The sequence below is a fragment of the Lissotriton vulgaris genome, chromosome 1_1, assembly GCF_964263255.1.
Source record: "Lissotriton vulgaris chromosome 1_1, aLisVul1.2, whole genome shotgun sequence".
Lineage (NCBI taxonomy): Eukaryota > Metazoa > Chordata > Amphibia > Caudata > Salamandridae > Lissotriton > Lissotriton vulgaris.
Window position 1 is genome coordinate 234,675,280 of NC_141685.1, and position 13,500 is coordinate 234,688,779.

At 39.5% G+C, this 13,500-nt stretch overlaps 2 non-coding genes across 2 annotated transcripts; both read right to left on the bottom strand.

Annotated features, from left to right (window-relative positions):
• Positions 1-4,161: 4,161 nt before the first annotated feature.
• On the bottom strand, positions 4,162-4,234 carry TRNAK-CUU (transfer RNA lysine (anticodon CUU)). The gene has a single exon. It is a non-coding gene; the product is annotated as a tRNA-Lys (tRNA).
• An 8,671-nt stretch (positions 4,235-12,905) lies between these two features.
• TRNAA-AGC (transfer RNA alanine (anticodon AGC)) lies at positions 12,906-12,978 on the bottom strand. Its single transcript has one exon. It is a non-coding gene; the product is annotated as a tRNA-Ala (tRNA).
• Positions 12,979-13,500: the final 522 nt, after the last annotated feature.

Here is a 13,500-nt window from a genome sequence, read left to right on the forward strand (position 1 = left end):
AGTATGCAGACCAATCACTTTTTGTGAAGAAAATCAGATCCTGGATATTCCTCTACTCTTGTTTTGCAAGGAAAGCCAGATTTATACATGCTTCAGAGGACAGAGTTTCAAATAAAATAAGAAAAAATAAAAACGGAAGTTGTGAGAACATCATTTTGAGATTGCATAAGAATTCAAATTCCTCTCACGTGCTAAAGAATACCTGAACCCTTTTGATTAAACCACTTTAGTTGTTATAATGAGACCATATTTGAAAGCCATCTGTGATTTTTCTGTTCTTACTCTGCAATGACCTTGGCAATGACAAGTTAAAAATAAAATGTATGCAAATTTTATAATGGAGAATGCAGGCATCGATCCCGCTACCTCTCGCATGCTAAGCGATCGCTCTACCATTTGAGCTAACTCCCCTGTGTGTTTAATCTGCATAACATGAAAAAAGTAACCTTACTGCCTTCCACACTTTATTTGAAGTCCAATTGCCCATAACAGTGTTCAGTTCACTCCTAACTTATGCCTTACCTCCACTTATGGGATGTTTTACAGTTCAGGTTGGCCTGTTTACTACTCGAATATGAGTGATATTGCGGTGTGTTCATCTAGACTTATACCCTACCTAATCTTGAAGTTAAATTTCCCACCAATGAGAAACCAAGGGAGATACCATTTTTGATACTTATTGCATGTCTAATGCAAGAATAATCACCAGATTATGAGAGTCAATGTAATAATCCTGCAAAAATTACTCATTTTCACCCAACGTGGGGCTTGAACCCACAACCCTGAGATTAAGCGTCTCATGCTCTACCGACTGAGCTAGCCGGGCTCCCATTTCAAGATGGTATGCATACTAATCATTTTTTATGAAGGAAATCCATTCCTGGACAATTTTTGTGAGTTATTGCATGTCTAATGCAAGATGAATCTCCATATTATGAGAGTCAATGCAATATTCAGGCAAAAATTACTCTTTTTTGCCCAACGTGGGGCTCGAACCCACGACCGTGAGATTAAGAGTCTCATGCTCTACCGACTGCGCTAGCCGGGCTCCCTCCTTAAGACAGTATGCAGACCAATCCCTTTTTGTGAAGAAAATCAAATCCTGGATATTCCTCTACTCTTGTTTTGCAAGGAAATCCAGATTTATACATCCTTCAGAGGACAGAGAGTCAAATAAAACAAGAGAAAATGAAAATGGAAGTTGTGAGAACTTCATTTTGAGATTGCATAAGAATTCAAATTCCTCTCACGTGCTAAAGAATACCTGAACCCTTTTGATTAAACCACTTTAGTTGTTATAATGAGACCATATTTGAAAGCCATCTGTGATTTTTCTGTTCTTACTCTGCAATGACCTTGGCAATGACAAGTTAAAAATAAAATGTATGCAAATTTTATAATGGAGAATGCGGGCATGAATCCCACTACCTCTCGCTTGCTAAGCGAGCGCTCTACCATTTGAGCTAATTCCCCTGTGTGTTTAATCTGCATAACATTAAAAAAGTAACCTCACTGCCTTCCACACTTTATTTGAAGTCCAATTGCCCATAACAGTGTTCAGTTCACTCCTAACTTATGCCTTACCTCCTCTTATGGGATGTTTTACAGTTCAGGTTGGCCTGTTTACTCCTTGAATATGAGTGATATTGCGGTGTGTTCATCTAGACTCATACCCTACCTAATCTTGAAGTTAAATTTCCCACCAATGAGAAACCAAGGGAGAAACCATTTTTGATAGTTATTGCATGTCTAATGCAAGAATAATCATCAGATTATGAGAGTCAATGCAATAATCCAGCAAAAATTACTCATTTTCACCCAACGTGGGGCTCGAACCCACGACCCTGTGATTAAGAGTGTCATGCTCTACCGACTGAGCTAGCCGGGCTCCCACTTCAAGATGGTATGCAGACTAATCATTTTTTATGAAGAAAATCCATTCCTGGACAATTTTTGCGAGTTATTGCATGTCTAATGCAAGATGAAGCTCCATATTATGAGAGTCAATGCAATATTCGGGCAAAAATTACTTGTTTTCGCCCAATGTGGGGCTTGAACCCACGACCCTGAGATTAAGAGTCTCATGCTCTACCGACTGAGCTAGATGGTCTCCCTCCTTAAGACAGTATGCAGACCAATCCCTTTTTGTGAAGAAAATCAAATCCTGGATATTCCTCTACTCTTGTTTTGCAAGGAAAGCCAGATTTATACATCCTTCAGAGGATAGAGTGTCAAATAAAACAAGAGAAAATGAAAATGGAAGTTGTGAGAACTTCATTTTGAGATTGCATAAGAATTCAAATTCCTCTCACGTGCTAAAGAATACATGAACCCTTTTGATTAAACCACTTCAGTTGTTATAATGAGACCATATTTGAAAGCCATCTGTGATTTTTCTGATCTTACTCTGCATTGACCTTGGCAATGACAAGTTAAAAATAAAATGTATGCAAATTTTATAATGGAGAATGCGGGCATCGATCCCGCCACCTCTCGCATGCTAAGCGAGGGTTCTACCATTTGAGCTAATTCCCCTGTGTGTTTAATCTGCATAACATGAAAAAAGTAACCTTACTGCCTTCCACACTTTATTTGAAGTCCAATTGCCCATAACAGTGTTCAGTTCACTCCTAATTTATGCCTTACCTCCACTTATGGGATGTTTTACAGTTCAGGTTGGCCTGTTTACTCCTTGAATATGAGTGATATTGCGGTTTGTTCATCTAGACTCATACCCTACCTTATCTTGAAGTTAAATTTCCCACCAATGAGAAACCAAGGGAGATACCATTTTTGATACTTATTGCATGTCTAATGCAAGAAAAATCACCAGATTATGAGAGTCAATGCAATAATCCAGCAAAAATTACTCATTTTCGCCCAACGTGGGGCTCGAACCCACGGCCCTGAGATTAAGAGTCTCATGCTCTACCAAATGAGCTAGCCAGGCTCCCTCTTCAAGATGTTATGCAGACTAATCATTTTTTATGAAGGAAATCCATTCCTGGACAATTTTTGGGAGTTATTGCATGTCTAATGCAAGATTAATCTCCATAATATGAGAGTCAATGCAATATTCAGGCAAAAATTACTCTTTTTTGCCCAACGTGGGGCTCGAACCCACGACCCTGAGATTAAGAGTCTCATGCAGTACCGACTGAGCTAGCTGGGCTCCCTCCTTAAGACAGTATGCAGACCAATCACTTTTTGTGAAGAAAATCAGATCCTGGATATTCCTCTACTCTTGTTTTGCAAGGAAAGCCAGATTTATACATGCTTCAGAGGACAGAGTTTCAAATAAAATAAGAAAAAATAAAAACGGAAGTTGTGAGAACATCATTTTGAGATTGCATAAGAATTCAAATTCCTCTCACGTGCTAAAGAATACCTGAACCCTTTTGATTAAACCACTTTAGTTGTTATAATGAGACCATATTTGAAAGCCATCTGTGATTTTTCTGTTCTTACTCTGCAATGACCTTGGCAATGACAAGTTAAAAATAAAATGTATGCAAATTTTATAATGGAGAATGCAGGCATCGATCCCGCTACCTCTCGCATGCTAAGCGATCGCTCTACCATTTGAGCTAACTCCCCTGTGTGTTTAATCTGCATAACATGAAAAAAGTAACCTTACTGCCTTCCACACTTTATTTGAAGTCCAATTGCCCATAACAGTGTTCAGTTCACTCCTAACTTATGCCTTACCTCCACTTATGGGATGTTTTACAGTTCAGGTTGGCCTGTTTACTACTCGAATATGAGTGATATTGCGGTGTGTTCATCTAGACTTATACCCTACCTAATCTTGAAGTTAAATTTCCCACCAATGAGAAACCAAGGGAGATACCATTTTTGATACTTATTGCATGTCTAATGCAAGAATAATCACCAGATTATGAGAGTCAATGTAATAATCCTGCAAAAATTACTCATTTTCACCCAACGTGGGGCTTGAACCCACAACCCTGAGATTAAGCGTCTCATGCTCTACCGACTGAGCTAGCCGGGCTCCCATTTCAAGATGGTATGCATACTAATCATTTTTTATGAAGGAAATCCATTCCTGGACAATTTTTGTGAGTTATTGCATGTCTAATGCAAGATGAATCTCCATATTATGAGAGTCAATGCAATATTCAGGCAAAAATTACTCTTTTTTGCCCAACGTGGGGCTCGAACCCACGACCGTGAGATTAAGAGTCTCATGCTCTACCGACTGAGCTAGCCGGGCTCCCTCCTTAAGACAGTATGCAGACCAATCCCTTTTTGTGAAGAAAATCAAATCCTGGATATTCCTCTACTCTTGTTTTGCAAGGAAATCCAGATTTATACATCCTTCAGAGGACAGAGAGTCAAATAAAACAAGAGAAAATGAAAATGGAAGTTGTGAGAACTTCATTTTGAGATTGCATAAGAATTCAAATTCCTCTCACGTGCTAAAGAATACCTGAACCCTTTTGATTAAACCACTTTAGTTGTTATAATGAGACCATATTTGAAAGCCATCTGTGATTTTTCTGTTCTTACTCTGCAATGACCTTGGCAATGACAAGTTAAAAATAAAATGTATGCAAATTTTATAATGGAGAATGCGGGCATGAATCCCACTACCTCTCGCTTGCTAAGCGAGCGCTCTACCATTTGAGCTAATTCCCCTGTGTGTTTAATCTGCATAACATGAAAAAAGTAACCTCACTGCCTTCCACACTTTATTTGAAGTCCAATTGCCCATAACAGTGTTCAGTTCACTCCTAACTTATGCCTTACCTCCTCTTATGGGATGTTTTACAGTTCAGGTTGGCCTGTTTACTCCTTGAATATGAGTGATATTGCGGTGTGTTCATCTAGACTCATACCCTACCTAATCTTGAAGTTAAATTTCCCACCAATGAGAAACCAAGGGAGAAACCATTTTTGATAGTTATTGCATGTCTAATGCAAGAATAATCATCAGATTATGAGAGTCAATGCAATAATCCAGCAAAAATTACTCATTTTCACCCAACGTGGGGCTCGAACCCACGACCCTGTGATTAAGAGTGTCATGCTCTACCGACTGAGCTAGCCGGGCTCCCACTTCAAGATGGTATGCAGACTAATCATTTTTTATGAAGAAAATCCATTCCTGGACAATTTTTGCGAGTTATTGCATGTCTAATGCAAGATGAAGCTCCATATTATGAGAGTCAATGCAATATTCAGGCAAAAATTACTTGTTTTTGCCCAACGTGGGGCTCGAACCCACGACCCTGAGATTAAGAGTCTCATGCTCTACCGACTGAGCTAGCCAGGCTCCCTCCTTAAGACAGTATGCAGACCAATCCCTTTTTGTGAAGAAAATCAAATCCTGGATATTCCTCTACTCTTGTTTTGCAAGGAAAGCCAGATTTATACATCCTTCAGAGGATAGAGTGTCAAATAAAACAAGAGAAAATGAAAATGGAAGTTGTGAGAACTTCATTTTGAGATTGCATAAGAATTCAAATTCCTCTCACGTGCTAAAGAATACATGAACCCTTTTGATTAAACCACTTTAGTTGTTATAATGAGACCATATTTGAAAGCCATCTGTGATTTTTCTGTTCTTACTCTGCAATGACCATGGCAATGACAAGTTAAAAATAAAATGTATGCAAATTTTATAATGGAGAATGCGGGCATCGATCGCGCTACCTCTCACATGCTAAGCGAGCACTCTACCATTTGAGCTAATTCCCCTGTGTGTTTAATCTGCATAACATTAAAAAAGTAACCTCACTGCCTTCCACACTTTATTTGAAGTCCAATTGCCCATAACAGTGTTCAGTTCACTCCTAACTTATGCCTTACCTCCACTTATGGGATGTTTTACAGTTCAGGTTGGCCTGTTTACTACTCGAATATGAGTGATATTGCGGTGTGTTCATCTAGACTCATACCCTACCTAATCTTGAAGTTAAATTTCCCACCAATGAGAAACCAAGGGAGATACCATTTTTGATACTTATTGCATGTCTAATGCAAGAATAATCACCAGATTATGAGAGTCAATGCAATAATCCTGCAAAAATTACTCATTTTCACCCAACGTGGGGCTTGAACCCACGACCCTGAGATTAAGAGTCTCATGCTCTACCGACTGAGCTAGCCGGGCTCCAATTTCAAGATGGTATGCAGACTAATCATTTTTTATGAAGGAAATCCATTCCTGGACAATTTGTGTGAGTTATTGCATGTCTAATGCAGGATGAATCTCCATATTATGAGAGTCAATGCAATATTCAGGCAAAAACTTACTCTTTTTCGCCCAACGTTGGGCTCGAACCCACGACCCTGAGATTAAGAGTCTCATGCTCTACTGACTGAGCTAGCCGGGCTCCCTCCTTAAAACAGTATGCAGACCAATCCCTTTTTGTGAAGAAAATCAAATCCTGGATATTCCTCTACTCTTGTTTTGCAAGGAAAGCCAGATTTATACATCCTTCAGAGGACAGAGTGTCAAATAAAACAAGAGAAAATGAAAATGGAAGTTGTGAGAACTTCATTTTGAGATTGCATCTCTGATGTCTTCCAGTGGCTTAACAACAACCATCTAAGATGCAATAGTGCCAAGACCGAAATCATACTGCTGAGCAAAGATATATACTTCTGCCCGAAGGATTGGTGGCCCTCAGGCTCTGAGGCCCCACCTAGCGCTGTACACTCGGCACGGAACCTGGGCGTGCAATTCGATTCGTCCCTCTCCTTCGATGACCACGTCAGGATCACTGCTGGCCGCTGTTTTGGACTCATCAAGTCTTTGAAAAAATTCTTTGACTTCCTCACCATTGCAGCCCGAAAATCAGTCGCGGTAGCTCTAATACTCTCCCGACTTGATTATTGTAATGGTTTAATGGCGGGAGTAAAAAAGTCCACCCTTAAAAAGCTGCAGAGCGTCCAACATGCAGCCGCCAGATTGGTGTTGGGACTTCCTAGAAGGTCATCAGCTTCAACGGCGTTGAACACTCTCCATTGGCTACCGTTACACAAAAGGATTCTTTTTAAACTTCTCCTTACTGTTTTTAAAACTATGAAAAACTCAAAGCCCCACTACTTTGCAAAGCGTTTTACACGCTACAACCCCTCGCGAGTTCTGAGATCATCAGGCACAAATCTCATCACCATTCCAAGATTCAAATTCAAAACCAGGGGCGGGAGGACCTTTACCGTCCTCGCAGCTAGGGCATGGAACAATCTTCCTGTCAATCTCAGATTAACCGACAAGGAGAACACCTTCAGAAAACTCCTAAAGACCTGGGTCTACCAACAATCAGATACCTCTGTATTGGCAGCCATCTAGTTCTAGTCTCCTCACCACACTCCATCTCTTTTGTTCCCGCTGCTTGCTAACTTAGCGCCAAGATGCTCCTTCTGGAGCGTATGTCTGCGCTCTACAAATACCCAAAAATATCAAATATCAAATATCATAAGAATTCAAATTCCTCTCACGTGCTAAAGAATACCTGAACCCTCTTGATTAAACCACTTTAGTTGTTATAATGAGACCATATTTGAAAGCCATCTGTGATTTTTCTGTTCTTACTCTGCAATGACCTTGGCAATGACAAGTTAAAAATAAAATGTATGCAAATTTTATAATGGAGAATGCGGGCATCGATCCCGCTACCTCTCGCATGCTAAGCGAGCACTCTACCATTTGAGCTAATTTCCATGTGTGTTTAATCTGCATAACATGAAAAAAGTAACCTTACTGCCTTCCACACTTTATTTGAAGTCCAATTGCCCATAACAGTGTTCAGTTCACTCCTAACTTATGCCTTACCTCCTCTTATGGGATGTTTTACAGTTCAGGTTGGCCTGTTTACTCCTTGAATATGAGTGATATTGCGGTGTGTTCATCTAGACTCATACCCTACCTAATCTTGAAGTTAAATTTCCCACCAATGAGAAACCAAGGGAGAAACCATTTTTGATAGTTATTTTATGTCTAATGCAAGAATAATCATCAGATTATGAGAGTCAATGCAATAATCCAGCAAAAATTACTCATTTTCACCCAACGTGGGGCTCGAACCCACGACCTGTGATTAAGAGTGCCATGCTCTACCGACTGAGCTAGCCAGGCTCCCACTTCAAGATGGTATGCAGACTAATCATTTTTTATGAAGGAAATCCATTCCTGGACAATTTTTGCGAGTTATTGCATGTCTAATGCAAGATGAAGCTCCATATTATGAGAGTCAATGCAATATTCAGGCAAAAATTACTCGTTTTTGCCCAACGTGGGGCTCGAACCCACGACCCTGAGATTAAGAGTCTCATGCTCTACCGACTGAGCTAGCCAGGCTCCCTCCTTAAAACAGTATGCAGACCAATCCCTTTTTGTGAAGAAAATCAAATCCTGGATATTCCTCTACTCTTGTTTTGCAAGGAAAGCCAGATTTATACATCCTTCAGAGGATAGAGTGTCAAATAAAACAAGAGAAAATGAAAATGGAAGTTGTGAGAACTTCATTTTAAGATTGCATAAGAATTCAAATTCCTCTCACGTGCTAAAGAATACATGAACCCTTTTGATTAAACCACTTTAGTTGTTATAATGAGACCATATTTGAAAGCCATCTGTGATTTTTCTGTTCTTACTCTGCAATGACCTTGGCAATGACAAGTTAAAAATAAAATGTATGCAAATTTTATAATGGAGAATGCGGGCATCGATCGCGCTACCTCTCACATGCTAAGCGAGCACTCTACCATTTGAGCTAATTCCCCTGTGTATTTAATCTGCATAACATGAAAAAAGTAACCTCACTGCCTTCCACACTTTATTTGAAGTCCAATTGCCCATAACAGTGTTCAGTTCACTCCTAACTTATGCCATACCTCCACTTATGGGATGTTTTACAGTTCAGGTTGGCCTGTTTACTCCTTGAATATGAGTGATATTGCGGTGTGTTCATCTAGACACATACCCTACCTAATCTTGAAGTTAAATTTCCCACCAATGAGAAACCAAGGGAGATACCATTTTTGATACTTATTGCATGTCTAATGCAAGAATAATCACCAGATTATGAGAGTCCAGCAAAAATTACTCATTTTCGCCCAACGTGGGGCTCGAACCCACGACCCTGTGATTAAGAGTCTCATGCTCTACCGACTGAGCTAGCCGGGCTCCCACTTCAAGATGGTATGCAGACTAATCATTTTTTATGAAGGAAATCCATTCCGGGACAATTTTTGCGAGTTATTGCATGTCTAATGCAAGATGAAGCTCCATATTATGAGAGTCAATGCAATATTCAGGCAAAAATTACTTGTTTTTGCCCAACGTGGGGCTCGAACCCACTACCCTGAGATTAAGAGTCTCATGCTCTACCGACTGAGCTAGCTGGGGTCCCTCTTTAAGACAGTATGCAGACCAAACCCTTTTTGTGAAGAAAATCAAATCCTGGATATTCCTCTACTCTTGTTTTGCAAGGAAAGCCAGATTTATACATCCTTCAGAGGATAGAGTGTCAAATAAAACAAGAGAAAATGAAAATGGAAGTTGTGAGAACTTCATTTTGAGATTGCATAAGAATTCAAATTCCTCTCACGTGCTAAAGAATACATGAACCCTTTTGATTAAACCACTTCAGTTGTTATAATGAGACCATATTTGAAAGCCATCTGTGATTTTTCTGTTCTTACTCTGCAATGACCTTGGCAATGACAAGTTAAAAATAAAATGTATGCAAATTTTAGAATGGAGAATGCGGGCATCGATCGCGCTACCTCTCACATGCTAAGCGAGCACTCTACCATTTGAGCTAATTCACCTGTGTATTTAATCTGCATAACATGAAAAAAGTAACCTCACTGCCTTCCACACTTTATTTGAAGTCCAATTGCCCATAACAGTGTTCAGTTCACTCCTAACTTATGCCTTACCTCCACTTATGGGATGTTTTACAGTTCAGGTTGGCCTGTTTACTCCTTGAATATGAGTGATATTGCGCTGTGTTCATCTAGACTCATACCCTAGCTAATCTTGAAGTTAAATTTCCCACCAATGAGAAACCAAGGGAGATACCATTTTTGATACTTATTGCATGTCTAATGCAAGAAAAATCACCAGATTATGAGAGTCAATGCAATAATCCAGCAAAAATTACTCATTTTTGCCCAATAAGGGGCTCGAACCCACGGCCCTGAGATTAAGAGTCTCATGCTCTACCGACTGAGCTAGCCGGGCTCCCTCTTCAAGATGGTATGCAGACTAATCATTTTTTATGAAGGAAATCCATTCCAGGACAATTTTTGGGAGTTATTGCATGTCTAATGCAAGATTAATCTCCATAATATGAGAGTCAATGCAATATTCAGGCAAAAATTACTCTTTTTAGCCAAACGTGGGGCTCGAACCCACGACCCTGAGATTAAGAGTCTCATGCAGTACCGACTGAGCTAGCTGGGCTCCCTCCTTAAGACAGTATGCAGACCAATCACTTTTTGTGAAGAAAATCAGATCCTGGATATTCCTCTACTCTTGTTTTGCAAGGAAAGCCAGATTTATACATGCTTCAGAGGACAGAGTGTCAAATAAAATAAGAAAAAATAAAAACGGAAGTTGTGAGAACATCATTTTGAGATTGCATAAGAATTCAAATTCCTCTCACGTGCTAAAGAATACCTGAACCCTTTTGATTAAACCACTTTAGTTGTTATAATGAGACCATATTTGAAAGCCATCTGTGATTTTTCTGTTCTTACTCTGCAATGACCTTGGCAATGACAAGTTAAAAATAAAATGTATGCAAATTTTATAATGGAGAATGCAGGCATCGATCCCAGTACCTCTCGCATGCTAAGCGAGGGTTCTACCATTTGAGCTAATTTCCCTGTGTGTTTAATCTGCATAACATGAAAAAAGTAACCTTACTGCCTTCCACACTTTATTTGAAGTCCAATTGCCCATAACAGTGTTCAGTTCACTCCTAATTTATGCCTTACCTCCACTTATGGGATGTTTTACAGTTCAGGTTGGCCTGTTTACTCCTTGAATATGAGTGATATTGCGGTTTGTTCATCTAGACTCATACCCTACCTAATCTTGAAGTTAAATTTCCCACCAATGAGAAACCAAGGGAGATACCATTTTTGATACTTATTGCATGTCTAATGCAAGAAAAATCACCAGATTATGAGAGTCAATGCAATAATCCAGCAAAAATTACTCATTTTCGCCCAACGTGGGGCTCGAACCCACGGCCCTGAGATTAAGAGTCTCATGCTCTACCAACTGAGCTAGCCAGGCTCCCTCTTCAAGATGGTATGCAGACTAATCATTTTTTATGAAGGAAATCCATTCCTGGACAATTTTTGGGAGTTATTGCATGTCTAATGCAAGATTAATCTCCATATTATGAGAGTCAATGCAATATTCAGGCAAAAATTACTCTTTTTCGCCCAACGTGGGGCTCAAACCCACGACCCTGAGATTAAGAGTCTCATACAGTACCGACTGAGCTAGCCGGGCTCCCTCCTTAAGACAGTATGCAGACCAATCACTTTTTGTGAAGAAAATCAAATCCTGTATATTCCTCTACTCTTGTTTTGCAAGGAAAGCCAGATTTATACATGCTTCAGAGGACAGAGTGTCAAATAAAATAAGAAAAAATAAAAACAAAAGTTGTGAGAACTTCATTTTGAGATTGCATAAGAATTCAAATTCCTCTCACGTGCTAAAGAATACCTGAACCCTTTTGATTAAACCACTTTAGTTGTTATAATGAGACCATATTTGAAAGCCATCTGTGATTTTTCTGTTCTTACTCTGCAATTGCATTGGCAATGACAAGTTTAAAATAAAATGTATGCAAATTTTATAATGGAGAATGCGGACATCAATCCCACTACCTCTCGCTTGCTAAGCGAGCACTCTACCATTTGAGCTAATTCCCCTGTGTGTTTCATCTGCATAACATTAAAAAAGTAACCTGACTGCCTTCCACACTTTATTTGAAGTCCAATTGCCCATAACAGTGTTCAGTTCACTCCTAACTTATGCCTTACCTCCACTTATGGGATGTTTTACAGTTCAGGTTGGCCTGTTTACTACTCGAATATGAGTGATATTGCGGTGTGTTCATCTAGACTCATACCCTACCTAATCTTGAAGTTAAATTTCCCACCAATGGGAAACCAAGGGAGATACCATTTTTTATACTTATTGCATGTCTAATGCAAGAATAATCACCAGATTATGAGAGTCCAGCAAAAATTACTCATTTTCGCCCAATGTGGGGCTCGAACCCACGACCCTGTGATTAAGAGTGTCATGCTCTACCGACTGAGCTAGCCGGGCTCCCACTTCAAGATGGCATGCAGACTAATCATTTTTTATGAAGGAAATCCATTCCTGGACAATTTTTGGGAGTTATTGCATGTCTAATGCAAGATTAATCTCCATAATATGAGAGTCAATGCAATATTCAGGCAAAAATTACTCTTTTTTGCCCAACGTGGGGCTCGAACTCACGACCCTGAGATTAAGAGTCTCATGCAGTACCAACTGAGCTAGCTGGGCTCCCTCCTTAAGACAGTATGCAGACCAATCACTTTTTGTGAAGAAAATCAAATTCTGGATATTCCTCTACTCTTGTTTTGCAAGGAAAGCCAGATTTATACATCCTTCAGAGGATAGAGTGTCAAAAAAAATAAGAAAAAATAAAAACAAAAGTTGTGAGAACTTCATTTTGAGATTGCATAAGAATTCAAATTCCTCTCACGTGCTAAAGAATACCTGAACCCTTTTGATTAAACCACTTTAGTTGTTATAATGAGACCATATTTGAAAGCCATCTGTGATTTTTCTGTTCTTACTCTGCAATGACCTTGGCAATGACAAGTTAAAAATAAAATGTATGCAAATTTTATAATGGAGAATGCGGGCATCGATCCCGCTACCTCTCGCTTGCTAAGCGAGCGCTCTACCATTTGAGCTAATTCCCCTGTGTGTTTAATCTGCATAACATTAAAAAAGTAACCTCACTGCCTTCCACACTTTATTTGAAGTCCAATTGCCCATAACAGTGTTCAGTTCACTCCTAATTTATGCCTTACCTCCACTTATGGGATGTTTTACAGTTCAGGTTGGCCTGTTTACTACTCGAATATGAGTGATATTGCGATGTGTTCATCTAGACTCATACCCTACCTAATCTTGAAGTTAAATTTCCCACCAATGAGAAACCAAGGGAGATACCATTTTTGATACTTATTGCATGTCTAATGCAAGAATAATCACCAGATTATGAGAGTCAATGCAATAATCCTGCAAAAATTACTAATTTTCACCCAACGTGGGGCTCAAACCCACGACCCTGAGATTAAGAGTCTCATGCTCTACCGACTGAGCTAGCCGGGCTCCCACTTCAAGATGGTATGCAGACTAATCATTTTTTATGAAGGAAATCCATTCCTGGACAATTTTTGTGAGTTATTGCATGTCTAATGCAAGATGAATCTCCATAT